The sequence below is a fragment of the Leucopleurus acutus genome (genome assembly GCF_964270905.1).
Source record: "Leucopleurus acutus genome assembly, chromosome: 3".
Classification (NCBI taxonomy): domain Eukaryota; kingdom Metazoa; phylum Chordata; class Mammalia; order Artiodactyla; family Delphinidae; genus Leucopleurus; species Leucopleurus acutus.
In genome coordinates, this window is record NC_139145.1 from 134,758,289 (window position 1) to 134,774,866 (window position 16,578).

The 16,578-nt window shown below is 41.2% G+C and overlaps 1 protein-coding gene and 1 pseudogene across 3 annotated transcripts in view; one reads left to right on the forward strand and one right to left on the reverse strand.

Moving 5' to 3' along the window:
• The window catches only part of LOC309959926 (3-oxo-5-alpha-steroid 4-dehydrogenase 1-like), a 28,236-nt pseudogene extending 20,359 nt beyond the window's left edge, over window positions 1–7,877 (reverse strand). Inside the window, exon 1 of the transcript in view lies at window positions 7,748–7,877. The product of the transcript in view is annotated as a 3-oxo-5-alpha-steroid 4-dehydrogenase 1-like (transcript). The remainder of the gene's footprint in view (window positions 1–7,747) is intronic.
• ARL15 (ARF like GTPase 15) overlaps window positions 1–16,578 on the forward strand; it is a 417,783-nt gene that overhangs the window by 42,314 nt on the left and 358,891 nt on the right. The gene's annotated exons all lie outside the window — the stretch shown is intronic.

A 16,578-nucleotide genomic window follows, 5' to 3' on the forward strand; every position in this document is an offset into this window, starting at 1 on the left:
TAAACCCTTACCCAACACACTTTACTACACTCCAGGCAGTAGATGTTCAATATGACTTTGTTGAATTTAGAGTAGTTTCTTAATATTTTCTTTTCTTTTTCTTTTTTTGTCTTTTATTCAAAGACATTCCTGAAAGGGCCAGGCCAGTTATTTTGCAGAACGTCTTTCAGTTTAGACCTGTGTAACTGTTCCATCATGATTAGACTCATGTTAAAAATTTTGGCAGGAATATGATGGAGGTGACATCGTATCCTCATTGCATCTCATTAGGGGTACATGATGCCAATTTATCTTATCATTGGTGGTTGATATATTTTTTAAAATTTATAATTAACCTAAATCTGGGGCTGATATTTTCTAGCTTTACCCAGAATTCACAGACTACACCCTACTTAGAGGCTATAGTATCCTTTATGCATTTACGACATCATCTATATTATATCTTTTCATTATAACTTTGTACCGTATTTTGAGGTCAGGCAAGGGACTACCTAAATTCAATACAGCTTGCTGAAGTTTCAGAAATTTTTTTTTTTTTTGACTTGGGATATTTTGATCTAGATGAAACCTTAGAGAGCATTTTCCTTCATTTGGGTTCCAGTGTTAATAAACAATATAGTCTATTCCAGGTTGTTCTCTTGGTTAGGCTGCTGTGCAGTTGAAAGCAGAGTTAAGAGTTCAGCTTTCAGAGTGTGCTAGCTGCCTTCACTTTCAAGGCTTAATGGTATGAAATAGTGGCTATAACTGCAAGTCTATTATCACGAGTGGAGAAGAAATTCTAATTATATATTCTCTGTTAACTCAACTTTATTTATGAAGTATAATATTTCTCATTTCTTGACTGTAGATATCCTGATTTAAAAGGCAACACAAAAAAGAGGCAGTAGAAAATTGACTAGTTACATGGGGATCATTCTTTACAAAGGCCTTTTGGAAGGCTTCATTTGGTTATTATCAATTGTAGCTGTGTGGTTAGGTGGAGGGGCTCTGTTCTTGATAAACGTGTAGAATCATTTAACTTAGGAACTTAAAATGTTTAATATTTCCCAATATAAATGACATGGTGGTCCTTAACAAAAGTGTGTCTGGTTGATGGAAATTTCCACCCTAGGAAATGCGTATTTTTATGTTGTCTCTTTTCACAGATGGTTGACTTTGTTTTTTTGTTGTTGTTGTTTAAAGTTTTTTCTGTTTTTCTTCTTCTTCTTTTTTTAATATTTATTTATTTATTTGTCTGTGCCGGGTCTTAGTTGCGGCAGGTGGGATCTTAGTTCCGGCATGTGGGATCTAGTTCCCTGACCAGGGATGGAACCCGGGCCCACTGCACTGGGAGCACGGAGTCTTAACCACTGGACCACCAGGGAAGTCCTGACTTTGTTTTCTTGACAAATGTTCAGTGTTTAGTCCTTAGGACTAGTACTTTTGTCTTGATAGGGAAAATAACTTGTTTTTGTCAAGGCTTAAAAATTATTTTAGAATGCAGTCACTATCAAGGATATGGTTTACTTACATCCATAATTTGGGAACACAATTGTGTTTTCGATTTTAAGCAGAGCAAGTAGATTAGTATTATGTATATAGAGAATATAATTGACCCTGGTGATCATTTGGTCTTTGCTTTGTAGAACTCAAATTTATTTAAACATTGACTTAGAATATTATACAAAGTGAATCTGAATAAGAGGCTTTATGCTTATTGTATATTGAAGAATCAGTCTATGTCCTCCGTATTCCTTTGAGTTTAGCTAGGGCTCTGGCATGTAGTTGGTGCTCAATAACTATGCATTGACCGAATAGGTATATGGTTCTTTGGGTTGGGGAGAAGAGAGAGCTTTGCCCAGACTCCAGGAGGCTCGGGCAGCTCCGGCTATAGCACCAATCACACATTTCACAGATTGTGCACTCTGACTTGGAAGGTCCGTGAAGGCAGGGAGTCTTACTTGTTTCGTTCACTGTTGTACCTCCAGTACCTAGATAAGTGCCTGACATGTTGCAGGCACTCAGAGAATATTTTTGGAGTGAATGAATGCATGAACAGAGCTCCAATCAGTGGGTTAGAATTGGTAATACCTGCCCCTGGGATACACAAAGACATTCTAAGAGGTATGCTAGCATTGAGATGATTGTTAAGGAAATAAGTGTCCATCTATATAAATTCTTCTATCACCCCCCTTTCACAACTACCCTACTTCCAGTTAAGAGAGAAGCCAGTGCTCTTACTTCTGAGTCTTTTCATGGTGTATTGGCCTCAGATATAAAAACCTGCAGGGCACAAAACAAAGGAAAAATTCAAAATGGTATTGAGGAAGTGAACAACTCTAATATGACCAGTTAAGTCATTTTCAGTTCTTCGCTTTCAACAAAATTGAAGGCAAGTACACTCAAATTGTCAGCTGGTCACTAAAAATAACATTGATAAGTCACAATATGATTCTGGGTTCTGGACAGTGGGCTAGGAAGCATACATTCATCTCATTATTTTATACTCCATGATTAAAATACTACCTTTTCCCTTTAGTCTTTATCTTTTAAAAATTGTGGTTCCTTTTTTTCTGTCATTGCTGTGGAGGTAGAAAGATTTTTTAACAAAATATGCTTCATTATATTTGAATGCTCTCTAGTCTTGTTTCATTTGTTAACAGTGACAGTGATAGGTTAACTGGGACATTTCAACTACATTTCAGCTTTATCTGGTACAGGTTCAAAATGCAAACTATTAATTATAGTTGGGTTATCACAGAATCATTAATATTAGATTTTTTGTGCTTTTATTTTTTATAAATGCATAATTCACTTTAGCCTATGATTAACGTTTAAAAAAAAACCAAAACAACACAGTGCTATGCCATTGGTCCTGTTATCTCTGCCTTAACATTTCCCCAACAATTGTAGGCAGCAGTATGGAAAATTTGCTATATTGTTATCCTGATTTTCCACCCCATCACATGAATTCAACCTAGAGGAAAAGATAAGCCAGAAGTTTTACTGCCCAATGACTCCTGTTATGTCCATTATGTTCCCAAATGCTACTTTCTGTTGCTGGTGCCCGGCAAGAGGAATTAAAGTGCCTGTTCATTTCGCTGAATTTCATCATCTAATTTCCTGTCTAAACTTTTACTTTGAAAGGATCACAAACTGAATTGTGTGTGTGTGTGTGTGTGTGTGTGTGTGTGTGTGTGTGTGTGTGTTGGTGGGGGGGGAATTAAGCTAATGTAGAACTTTGATAAAACTTTTAACAGATTTAGAATTTAAAAAATGTTCATTTTAATGAGCTCACATGAAGAGTACAAGAAGGGGCTCTCAGCTTTGCTGGCAGGAGGGAAAGATAAGTATACTTTACCATTATTTTACCTATTAGAGAGAGGAGAAAATAATTGCTGTCATGGGAAGAAAGAACAAAACCTAGCAGTCTAGACATGGAATATGAAATAGGAGTATGGTTATTAACGAAGGAATGAAAATAGATTACTGGGGTTTGGTCATGTTTTAGGGAAGAGACAGTTTTTCGGTACTAGTCCTTTGAGAGTCTAAAAATCAATGCCATAAAGGCAGGCAGATTTGTGGATTGCAAAGGCAGGTTCTGATTTAGGCCCTGCTGTTTACTTGAATAATGTTGGGCAAAATATTTTATAATCTGGGTCTTACTATTCTCTTCTGAAAATGATAAGTTTGAATGAAACTCTCACTAAAAATCAGCCCTAATTCTGCTTCTTGTGAATCCAGCTTCATTTGTAAAGCAGCATCGAAACCAGAAGCTTAGATGATGGCTTAAATCTTAGGGGGAAAAAAAAAAGGTTGTTGAAGAGAGGCAGGAATATCCATTTAAATTTAGGATTGTGTGTGGGAGATGGATGTTTTATGTATAGAAAGGTTTGTTGGAAAATAGATTTCTTAAATGAAAGAGGTTGAGATAGCAGATCCTGAAACGAAATGGCCCTTAACATGCATGTAAGCTTTCATCTCAGAGTACACATTCTTCCATTGACTTAATGATTTTCAGGGGAGACCTTGTATTGAAAACATGCAATATCATGGATAAATGTAGCACATTAAGTATTAATTTAATTTATTACACTATTAATTTAAACATAGCACATTATCCTCTGGGGCACATTAATGTGAAACCTCAATTGGGAATCCAATTAACTAGAGTCTCATTGGAATTTTTGCTTGTTCATTCCTAGATGATAAGAGCAAATGACTTCCTATTTTCCCTAAAAAGAGGTGGTAGTAATGGGGTGTGTGTGTGTGTGTGTGTGTGTGTGTGTGTGTGTGTGTGTATTAGAGAGAGAAGCGGGGGTTCCAGCTTTGTAACAGGTAAATATGGGATATTCACTTACCTGTCCTGAGCCTGTTTTCTGCTATGTAAAAGAGAACTAGAGTGGATATTCTCTAAGGATATTTTCAGTGCATATGCTGTATGATTACACATGTAATAAATTAAAACCCAGGCTATTGAAGTTCTCTGGGGTTCTTTTTGCATATTTAGTCCCAGTATTTCCATAACCAACATAGGACCAGTTCAGTTTGACAAATATCTATTGAGTATCTACTGTATGTCAATTAAAGTGCTAGACTCTAGAGGTAAGACAGCATCCTGACCCTTTGAGGGAACTACTGATGTTGGAGGATGGAGGGAATGAAAAGTGCCCACTGAAATGAGAAGGTAGATTGAGACCGGAAAACTAGGCAGCTCCATATAATCAATGGCTCAGTTTCTTCTAGGATAACTTACAGGGTGGGATCTGGATCAGCTAGACAATGATTGGAGGCATTCGCAGCTGTACTCTGCACCGCCGAGGGGGCACTGGGACAGTTTTAAAGTTAACCCAGGGTATGGGGGTACGTGCTGGGAAATTGGAAGTGCGTTCCTAAGTCAAGATGTATGAATGTGTAACTAGTCTTGTGGTGCTGAGAGTATATCAGTGAAGGTCTTCATCATTGTTTGGGGACTAACAGAGCGTACAGGCCACTTGGTCGTAATGTTTATTAAACAGTATCTATTAACTATAAAGCCCTTGACGACAGAGAAGTGATTTACCTCACGCTACAGTCCCAGGTAGGGTCAGTGGAAGGACGGGAGGAACTGTACGGGTCCTAGATGGTGTCAGTTGTGCTAACAGCCATACAACTGATTATTCTGGAAGGCCCTTCTGGGTTAGCTTGATAAATTTGAACATGGTGGGACATCTTATCAAATCTAACTTGTTAAATCATGTGGTCCAACTGGATTGTGAACCACGAACACCAGGCATTTTAAAATAACAGTGAGGTCTATTAATGGGTGTAGTTGGCAAGAAGAAAGTGTCACCTCCTACAGGTCATCACGGTCCAAGGCATTCTCCCACGGGATGGATGTGACTGGCAGTGCTGTGTTGTTAATGACCCCAGTGACACCGTGATGCGCTCCTGTTGGGTCTGTAGGGAAGTCATGTTGGAGTTACCTTCTGACCTGGGAAGCACTGTTATCCCTCTGCAGCCCCTCACTCCCAGCACATGAGAGCAGATCTTGCTTCCTATGGCCTGTCCCCCTCCAGGAGGTGAGATGAGAAGCAGGCGAAACTTTTTTCTCTGGCTCATACTGCTAAGGCCTATGCAGAGAAGCCCAGGGTTTACTCATTAACTAGGTGCATTCTGAGTACTGAGCTTGGGTGATTTGGGGGAATTGGGGAGTGTCATTAATTGATGACTCAGATTGGGATACATTGAAAAGTGATGATTATATGATTGGGGGCCCATTTCTTCATCTCTCCTGAGCTTGGCATCCCCATTTGTAAAAAAGGGGTTTGACTATGGCACCTGCAAGTTTCGTCCAACTTGATTCTGTGTCCAGAAGGATGACCCTTGAGTCATTGTCAGAGTCTCATGTTTGACAACAACCTGAGTTTCATCCTGTTTAGAGCGCTCTGCCCCTCTAAGACAGGGAAAATACTCTGTGCATTTCATAAGGAATTTTCTCAAATATGGGTTGAAATCAGGAGGACTTTTATTTCTTAAATACTAAGTCAGCTTCACCAGAGCCCTGTTGTTCTTTTGGCATTTGTGTCTACTTTGAGACTTGAGTCTTTAATGAGTTCCTGGGCTTCCAAAGGCGAGAGAACAGACTCAGAAGAAGCAGATAGTAGTACCTTTACACATCTCTAAAGAAAACAATTTGGAGTTCTGGAATTCATTGTAATGAATCTGATGTCAAAGAGGGAGTGGTAGCTTGGTACCTGTGTAGTTATGACCATGAAGATAAAACTGCATGGGCTGTGAGAGCGCCAGCTATCCTGAGATAAGGATGGGACCATGGGAATTGGGGTTGGAGGAACCACACTTGCTCTTCTTCCCTTTCTGTGTAGAGAAACGTGGTTTGGCTTGTACCTCTAGGCAGCTCTGGGTGGGGGTGGGAAGGGTGTAGGGAGAAGAGTGCAGAACACAGGATGCACATTCAGAAGGGGCGACATTAAGGGTGGCCATACCGGGCATCTCGCGGTGGGATGGCTGAGGGAGTGCGTTAGGTGTTTCCTCCCCTCCAGGTCTTGAGCAAAGGTTTGCGTCCAACTTGAAAGCTAACACGTGTTGGTTCGTTTGGGGAAATGATTTCAGACTGCAGAATAAATTCTAGCACTTGTCACATTTTTGTGTGTCTGTAGTAACTGAGTCACTTGTACCAGTCAAGGGGGTGTAAACTCTAAGGGTGTTCTGGGTAGACAGCCTTTTCTGTGATTTTTTTTTTTTTTTTTTTGGTTAATGTTTGGTATCTGCATTACAGTCTGGTTGCTGGCCTGGAGTGAGAAAACATTTTGCTAACTAAAAGCGATGTTGTTAAGAACATATTATAATGTTATATACTACTGATTGTTCTGTTTGTCAGAGAGCAGATTACTCGGTCATTCTATATGTTTGTTTTTTCTCTGAGATAAGATTTATTGTAGTCATTTACCTCCCTTGCAGTGTATAAGATACAGTTGATTTTTGCATGTCTGGCTATGTATAACCTCTTAACTATGAAAGGCTGTTAAGATCCTGGGCCGTTTAGATTTAGATTAGTTCTCACTCACCTCTAACCTATGTATAGATTTCCCTTTCAGTCCATTTCAGAGAATTTCAACTGATATCAGTGTTGGGAAGGAGGAGATGTGTAGGGTAAGTGAATCAACAGAAATATTGAGTTGCTGCAAAATCACATTTTTAATCCTGGAAAGAAATGATTTAGGATGATCAATAGTTTTTTAGTTTACTTAGGTATCTGTGCCTCTTGCATGAATAGTCAGGAATTGATAACAGAACTGTTTGACAGCAGCCAACCCCAAGGTTAAGAGTGTGTGTGTGTGTGTATGTGTGTGTGTGCGTGTGTGTGTGTGTGTGTTGGCGGTGGTGGTAGGGGAGTGTGGCCTTTCCTGTTCAGATGTGTGAGTTCTCACTGGGTCGCGCCAGGCTTTCTGCTCCTTGTTTAGATTCGTGATGGGTGTGGGGTTGGCTCTGCGCTAGCCCAGGTGCATTCTGTTAGGCTCCCTCTGTATGATCGCCCCATCCCTTGTAGGCCACCCTGGCCTGAACTCACAGCTGAGAGCAGAGCTTGGCAGGAGTCGGGGGCTGTGTCTCCACTGGAAATTGAGGGTTGAAGTCGCTGCCTGGCCTGAGTATAGTATTGCCATTCCCCTTTGGACTGGTCTGTATTGTTCTTTATGTCTCAAAAGATGTGTGCCCTGCGGAGTCCGTGACATCAGCTACCTCTGGCCTCATGGCTTTCCCATCCTACCGCCGTGCTGCCCTCTACCCACCTCATCTTGGCCCACGTCGGGTCTCTGGGTGGGTCCTTTGGGCCTGTGGTCCTGATGCTTCTCAGCAGCTCTGGCTTGATCACTGACTCTTAGGGTGAACCTGGGCATTGCGTCTCAAGCCCCTGTCCCTCCACCCCACTTCTGATCTGAGTGGCTTTCCTTTGTTCCAGAGGATCTTGAGCTGCCTTGGGGACTCTGGCCCAAGCCAGAGTTCAAGTGCCGTGGGAGTTTGTGTATTCTGGAGCTATTCTGGGGATAGTGTGGGAATTATGTTTGGATTTAGGATCAGTTTGTGATCCAGGACTTCCAAGAGAAGGCAGATGCTCCTAGAGCATACCTCTTTAAAACTTTGTAATTATGCTTTTCCCAACATCCCAATTTTCTCTTTGATTGTAAGCGGCTTCAGATCCTTTTTGCTTTAAATGGGGCTAGCTAGAAATCATACATGAATAGAGTAAAAGTTTGATGCCCCTCTGTGAGTCTCCATCTGCTGTAGGAGGATGGGTTGATGTCTGAAGTGCATTAAGCACAAGCAACCTGTGGTTCTGACATTCTGGCTGACTTAGCTGATGTCTACAAACACTTCCCCTACCTCCACAGAAGTGTGTTTTGCAAATACAAGGTGTTATTCTTTTGGCAGCAAATAATGGAAGGCAATACTCCTGAGTTTATATACAGCTCTGAAAAGAAACCAACGGGAGAGAAGAACCCCACAATTGTGGTCTGAAAACAAGTACCTACCCTTGTTTTGCTGGAGACCCTTACTTTATGTGGGCTTAGAAAGCGAGCAGCTTTTTACCAACAGGAAACCAATAGCCTCTTCACTGCCAAGCAACCAGATACTGGGGTTACTTCTTACCAAATATTTTGGCATTTCTTTTTAATTTTGAAATTTAATACATGATTATTACAAATATGAATCAAACAACTTATTTATGTTGAAGTTGGCTCCATACGGTCACTGGTCCTGACCCTGGCTCATAGCCCCTTAGATCCAAAGCCTACAAGGATGATTTAGCGCCCAAATAAGAATTCCTAATAGAGGGGAATTTGGCCCAGTTATTTTCTAGCTCAGGTCACAAGTCGGGTGTTGGCTGAGTCCCTCTTTGGTGAAGGACTTGCCTCTGGATCAGTCTGCTGGGCCTTGGTTTGGGGTGGGATTGCCCTAATGGGGTTATGGACAGGATAGGCAGTAACTCATTTCTAATATAAACATCTATGATTAGTTCTGTAATATAAGTTCCTAGATGTGAAACTATTGAGTCAAAGGTATGGACCATTTGAAGGTTTTTTTCCCCTCCCCAATATGTTTTACTGGTATCCTTCCAGAGACATACTTTGCACTTCAGCTAGGCATGCAAGGGATTGCCCTCTTGTAGACCTCCTTATCTCAAGTCTAGGTACTATAATTTAAAGGGAAACAAACCAAAATCTTTACCACTTAAGATAAAATTGTGTTCATTTTTAAAATATCTTTTATCAAACTAATAGTGATTTTTAATTTGCACTTTTACTAGTGAGTTGTGTTTTTCCATGCATTTATTTATAGGGTGATCAGCATATTTTAAACTCTTTACATTACCTTTTGTTTCTGTCACATTTCTTTTTAACATCTGTTAAACGATAAACTGAGGCACGTTAAAAACTTGAAGAGATTATTTGAGCGCTTACTGATTTGAATTGGGCAGCACCAAACCAGAAGTGGTTAGGAGCGATCCACCAACAGGGACGGGGGAAGGCTTTTATAGAAAAGAGGCAGAAGCAAAACAAGGAAATGATTCGATTGGCTATAGTTTAAGTGGTTGCATTTTTTTTTGGAAAACCTGGTTGACTGATTATGATCAGCTGACCTTAGGTTTTGATTTTGAAGCATTTCAGGCTTAGGTTTCCTTATGGAGGCTACTCAGGCATTTAAGCCACCTCAGTCTAATGGCTCCCTTGTTTAATTAATTTAACACTTCCCTTTCCAGCCATTAAAACAAAGAGTAAGTGCAAGAATAAGAAAAATGATTTGGATTAGAGTTTGGAAAATTATCTAAAGTAATTATATATGTGTCCATGTCAGTAGCTAGTCTTTTCCTGGGAACATAAATTCCTAGAATTGAAGATTCGAGTAGCGAAAACAAGGTTACCAGGTCCTGCCCATAATTGGCTCAAGATCATGGTTCACTTTTCTTTCCAGATCCTGTCTCTAAACGGACATGATAGAAACACATGCAAATCATGACAGGGCTGGGGTGAGGATTTTGAAAGGCAGGCAAAGAGTTGTGCAGGACTGGAAAGGAACTTAGATGTTGCTAGTGTTCAGAAAAGAAAGAAGAGCACAACGTGCTCTCATGCAAGAAGCATCCTGTACTAAGATGATTTGCAAATGACAAGTTCCTATTACATTTTGCAGAAGCAATCAATTTTGTGACAACACTTAACTCCCCCCGTCTGACCCCCACCCCCTGCCATCTTGATCTTTTCCAGATGAGGAAAGCAAGGCCACGCAGGCCAAGTAACTTAAGGACATACGTATCTGTTCACATGTCTCCATCCTCAGGACGAACTACCTAAGTACCTACTTCGTGTCAAACACCAAGCTAGGCACTGTGGATCAGAAATATTTTGCAAGGACCTTTCATGCAAAACCATCATGAGGATCTTGGTGATTTAGAACCATTATACTAAAAGATGCTGTTACTTTTCTTCTGTCAAGTTCTTTATAATTTATATGTTAAGATTAGTCAGAAACAAAAATACAGACTCCATACTATTGCTCTAATTGGACCTCAAACTCATTTAGTAGTAACAGAGCCCCTAGAAGTTATGACATTCTTTCTGTGACACTCCAGAATGTTGAGGTGGGGGGAAGCTTCAAATAACTAATTATATAATCTTATATTACATCAGATTCCTTATATAACAGAGGCTGGTGTAGACATGCTATACAGCAAGTACCTAAGGTTAAAAAGGTAAGCACATCTTGAACAATCTTGTTAACTTTTCCCCTCTGCTAGCTGGCAAGGGATCTTCATGATCTGATTTTGGGTAGCAGAACACCTCTCTTCAAGACACAGAGTATCACTGTTCCCTGGGAACAGTGTTTGACAATCCCTAATTTAATCCACAGGAGACTTTAAAAAAAAATTGGTAGAAAATTTGTACACGATAGTCTAGTTTTTCTGACTATATTCCCCCCCACCCCGGCCCTTCTCCTAGTCTCCATCTCCCAGTACTAGATTGACCTGTTTCTTAAGAAATATGTTGGTGATCTTAAAAGACTACCAAAATTTGGGAAGTTCTTTTAGCTTAAAAATTGCCAGAATTTGGGGGAAGTTCTTTTATCGTAGAAAACTACTGATAATCTCACTGTTTGCTTAACCTTATACAATTACTTATAATGTGTCCTACTTTTAAACAAACCGATTCCTTATCTAAATTATATAATTAACTATAACTTTAACATCAGCCTACTTCAGTTTTCTCTTGTGGCTTGGCAAAGAACCTGCTTGTATTGAGTTGAATGAGCTTAGATTTTCACTTGGTGATACTTTGTTTTTTAATCAATCAGTTCTTAACCTTCTTAAGGACCCTCCCCACTCCCCATCCTGGTGTTGATTATGTTGATTACTTGGGCACTGCTCTTGGTACCATGTGGGAGTGGCTGTGACCCAGCTCTCTGATCCATCATGTCACTCTGACCAATCCTGATTGACCCTCTTCCCCTGACACGGAGCCTGTCAGTGGCCAAACTGGTGGAGAAGGCTTAAACTTGGTTCAAAGGATGGTGTCTTTGTTGAAGCTTTGTTTACCAGAACCTCAGCAAGTTCAGGGAGCAAAAGCATAGGTGAGTTTCTAAGCAGCAAAATGTATTCCTTCTGAAGAGCAACATAAAGCATCTAAAAACCTGCACTTTAGAACTTTCCTGATGCTCTTTTGCAACTGAAAGGGTTTGAAGAAATGAACTGTTTCTTTCCACAAAGTGACTTAACTGATGCCAGTCTCTTCTGTAAAGAAAGTTTTTCTTAACTACCTGACTAGTACATCTTTTGCCTGGAGTGGTGGCAGAAACCTTTTATTGAATGTTCAGAGCGCTTAGGAGTTTCTTAGCACGTTTGTCACCCGGTTAGCTTGGTGTCTGAGATCTGCCCGATGCCTCAGACAGTTGTGCCAGTTCCTCCAAGGGCTGTAGCTTCTCAGCACTAGCCTGCATTTTGATGGTAATGTGGAGTACCATTTGTTTTGTTCCAATATGGAGAAATTCAGAGAATTATAAGTTACTATCCATCAGATAGTTGCATGGGCCACCTCTTTGCATTCATACAACCATCAGTGTGCACTTAACTAAAACAGTGGGTAGAAGTTACCCTCTGCTGCTTCAGTGGTTGTCAGTGTTGACAGGCTGTTGGAATTGCACGAGTAGCTTTAAAAAAGGCCGGTGGCCAGATTCACCTGCAGAGACTCTGACTTAATCAGTGTTCGGTGTAGGTGAGACATGGTGGGGGCGGGCGGCGGCGGGTAAATGTTCCCCCAGGTGATTCTAATGTGCAGACAAGCTTGAGAACCACTGCTTTAGAGTTGATTGTATTCTTAACTGGGGTCACTCTGGGTTTACCTTATTATGTTACAGGTGTTCTTAACCAGGAAAGTGTAGTAGACACCAAGGAACATGATAAAAATCTCCTTGTTGGAATGCCTGTCCCTGGAGATTCTGAATCAGTGGGTCTGAGGTATTTAGGAAAATCTTCCCAGGTGATCCTGAGAACATCCCTTTAAAGAGCCACAGTTTTAAGTATAAAATTTTAAAATTTTAGAAACATATTAGGGTGCACATAAGATGCCATAGAAATTTCAACCGTAAAGTTTATCAGAGGTCTGTCTCAGTTTTGTTTTGCCATCTCTGGGTGCTGTGGTGAAAACCTCACAGACTTGTATTGACCAGTGTTAATAGTCCATTATTTTGGAGTTTGGCTTTCCTTAGTGTGGTTATGTATGTGAAAAAGCATCCTCAGCAAAGTATGGGTTAATTAAGTGAAAATACTTAAATGTCTGTCAGGAGCCTATAGATGTTTATCTTTTTTATTTCAGTTCAGAGCATGCTTAAGAGTCTTTTGGGCCACCTTAGAAGCTCTGAAGTATGTGTTTTGTCATAAAAAGTGCGAGGCACTAATTAAAGCCTTACATCATTGTTTGCTTTTTTCTTTTCTTGCCTAAATTGGGAGGGGGTTTTAAGTGAATCACTTCCTAGGCTTCTGTGCAAATTGGCAGTGTTAGGTTTCTTTAGCTTTCTCAAGCTGTGGTCAATAATTTGGAAAAAAAGAATGATTTGACTTAATATAGCCTTTCATTGGAACCATCTTTGAAGGTAGATTACTAAGTATAGGAAAACTAAACTACTTCCAACACTGACAAAGTTGGACCTTGTCTTTTACAATTTGTTTCATTTCAGAGAGTGAACTGTGTTTCAGCTAGGCTGGAATCGTGGTCCCAGTGACCTTTTGTGTGCCCACTTGTAATTCTGGAGCTCTCCAGAGCAAACCTGGTCTTGGACCCTAGCAGAGGGATGTCCAGTCCACTCCAAAGCCAGTGTGGCTCTCTCCCCAGTACCTTTGGACCCTGCTCCATCTCCAGCGGTCCCTCAGTAACCCCAGCCAGCTCTCCATCTGAGATCTTTTGGGACCTTCTGTACCACCCACGTCCCTACATTGCTCCCCCTTCCACCGTTATTTCTCTCCCCAAGATCCCCAGGGTCACAAGCCCTCTTCTGCTTAGGGACCTTCATGTCTCCTCCTCAGAAGTCACTGGACCTTGATCTTTCCACTTCAGAGACCGCAAAATCAGGCGTTTACTTACTTGAATCAAACTTGTTTCTCATCCTGATGATGATTTCGAAAAGCCGATCTCTTCTATAAAATGGAGAAAATAACACATAGGGGTGTTTTGAGCAGTAGAAGTGGTAATACTATTCATGTGAAGTACTTCATACAGTGTCTGCCTTGTCCTCTGTCTCTCTCTCTGTCTCTGTCTCTGTCTCTGTCTCTGTCTCTGTCTCTCTCTCTCTCTCTCTCTCTCTCTCACACACACACACACACACACACACACACACACACACACACACTATATCTGTATGTCTTCCACTTCTTGAACTTGGCAGGGCCAATGAGCATCTTGTAACAATTAAGACTAGAAAAGATAGACCAGGAATTTGACTTTTAAGAATGGATAAGAAATGAGAGTAATTATAGGCGTTGATTTGAAGGAAGAATTGGTAGTTTTTTGGATGTGTTCTAAAAGGATTGTTTTAACATTTTTGAAGGAGGCATTTAAGTATCTTTCTTGAAGTAGGGTTAATAATCTTCATGTCTTATATACCCAAAAATGAATGAGGTTAATATTTAGGATATAAGTAATATACATGTTGATCTTTCTTCTTAAATGGGGGGTCCAGGCAGTTCTGGCAATTAGACCTGATGCGTAAACTTTCTTGGGTGGCTTCCATTTACTCCTCCTCAAGGTTCCCGCCATCTCTCTCATGGAATTAAGCCTTGTGTTTTGTCTTTCCTAGGGTGGAAACACTTCAAAATTAAAAGCTTTTTTCCTTTTTTTTTTTTTTAAATAAATCTGTATTGTCTTCCACATTTCCCACTAGGTCTAAGAAAAGCTAGTTTTAGTTTGGCCATTTTTTTTTTTCTTGACCTGGAGAGAGCCTTACTTACAACATTTCAGTTTTAGTAATTCACAATGTCCTGAGAAGTAATTGTACAGCTAGAATCTGCACCATGGGTCAAGGAGGGAAGATTTTCACCTGGACTTTGCCACTAGCAAGTTACACGGCACTCAGGACCACTTTTTTTGACGTGTAGTTTCTTATCCGTGCAATGAACAGATGAATGAGGATCTGAATGATCTGGGTGGGCTTGTGCTAGCAGTCTGTGAAGTTTATAACTAGAAAATGGTTAAGTTTTCATGAGCATTCTTGGCAAACAGGTCAGTGAGGTTGATTGTCCCAAAGTGGCTGGGCATGCCCTCTTACAATTCTTTATTAATTTGTTACCAGTGGACATTGCTTGAACGTTGGTAATGGGAAACTGTTGATTACCAGGTAGGATATCATCTGTAGGGTTTTCAAATGAGCGAGTAAAACTTCTGAGAAATGTGGTGTGTATGCTTAGTATTAGGAAATGTTGAATGAGTAGATTGGCAGAGTGTGAAGTGCTGAAAAGCAGAGGCACCAGGGTTTGTTTTTGTTTTTTTTTCCCCAAGACAGTTCTTAATCCTATAAACTCTCTAGTTTCATTCTACTGTGGTTGTCATCAGAGTTCACTTCTCACAATTTTTCAGTGTATCCTACATATCAGGACTGCAAGAAGGGATGAATGAGAGATGGTTTCCAGGAGCAACAGACACATAAGTAATTTCAGGATAGTGTAATAAATGCTAAAATAGAAGTATGGGCAGGGTAGGGGGGCGTGGTGATGTTGGGAGACGGGGAGCTGGCCATTGAGGCCTGAGGTTCAGAAAAGGTTGCTTGGAGATGTTGATGGAGCTGAGGTGTGAAATGTATTCAGAGGTTGCCTGGTAAAAACCATTGGAAAGCTCGTTCCCCTGAGACGACTAGCGTAAGCAGAGGCACAGTCTGCTGTGTGGAGGGAACTATGGGCAATTTGATATTACTCAATGTGAAGTGCACGGCAGGAAGTATCTATCCAAAGAGGGCTGCGGGGAGAGACCAGCCTGGAGAAGAGTGTCGTAGCTAAGAGCACTGACTCTGGAATTAGATTTCCTAGGTTCAATTCTCACCTACTTTCGCAAGTTATCTAGTAACTTTCCCAAGTTACTTAACTTCCCTGTTCCGTGGTTCCTTCATTCATACAATGGGGGTAATAATAACATCTACCTCATAGAATCATTGTCAGCCTTAATATACATCATGTGTTTTGAATAGTCCCTGACAATAAGCACTACATATGTGTCACTAAGGTTGTCATTACTTGGGAGGTATCGGGGTCTGTTCAGTGGTTTCACTGCCTCCTCTAAACGCATTAGTCACTTTGCATTTTAGCCAGATTGGGGTGGGGGGAGGTTGGCTGTAGGGTAGGGCTAAGTTTGGAGGCAGGGAGATCTCTAGGAGGTACTTCGGCAGTCTGGGTGTGAGATGGAGAGGACTTTTTGTACTAGGACCTACGTGGCAGGGATTAAGCAAACTGAGTCAAGAAATTTGTAAGAGGTAAAAATGATAAAAAGTTGTGTTGAGGGCTTCCCTGGTGGCGCAGTGGTTGAGAGTCCGCCTGCCGATGCAGGGGACACGGGTTCGTGCCCCGGTCCGGGAGGATCCCACATGCCGCGAAGCGGCTGGGCCCGTGAGCCATGGCCGCTGAGCCTGCGCGTCCGGAGCCTGTGCTCCGCAACGGGAGAGGCCACAACAGTGAGAGGCCCGCTTACGGCAAAAAAAAAAAAAAGTTGTGTTGAGATGAGAATGTTAAGCAGGATTCCCTGGCTCTGGCTCAATAACTTGGATGTGTGGTGCTGTGAACTGAAATGTAGAATACAGGAGGAAGAACGGGTTTGGGAAGGTTAGTTGTGGACATGTTGATTTTGAGGCGTCTATGGAACGTCCATGTAGATGTGTACAGTGGACAATTTGCAGTGAGAATTGGAAGCCTGGGGAAGAGGTCAGGGCTAGATCAAGAGATTTGGGAGTGGGAGCTTAAAGGTCATTTTTAAATGTAGGAGGTGGAAGAGGTCGGTAGAGGGAGTGTGTAGATGAGAAGAGCCTCAGAGAAGACCTTGGGACCAGTAATGGCTGGGGAGGAGGAGATCATCA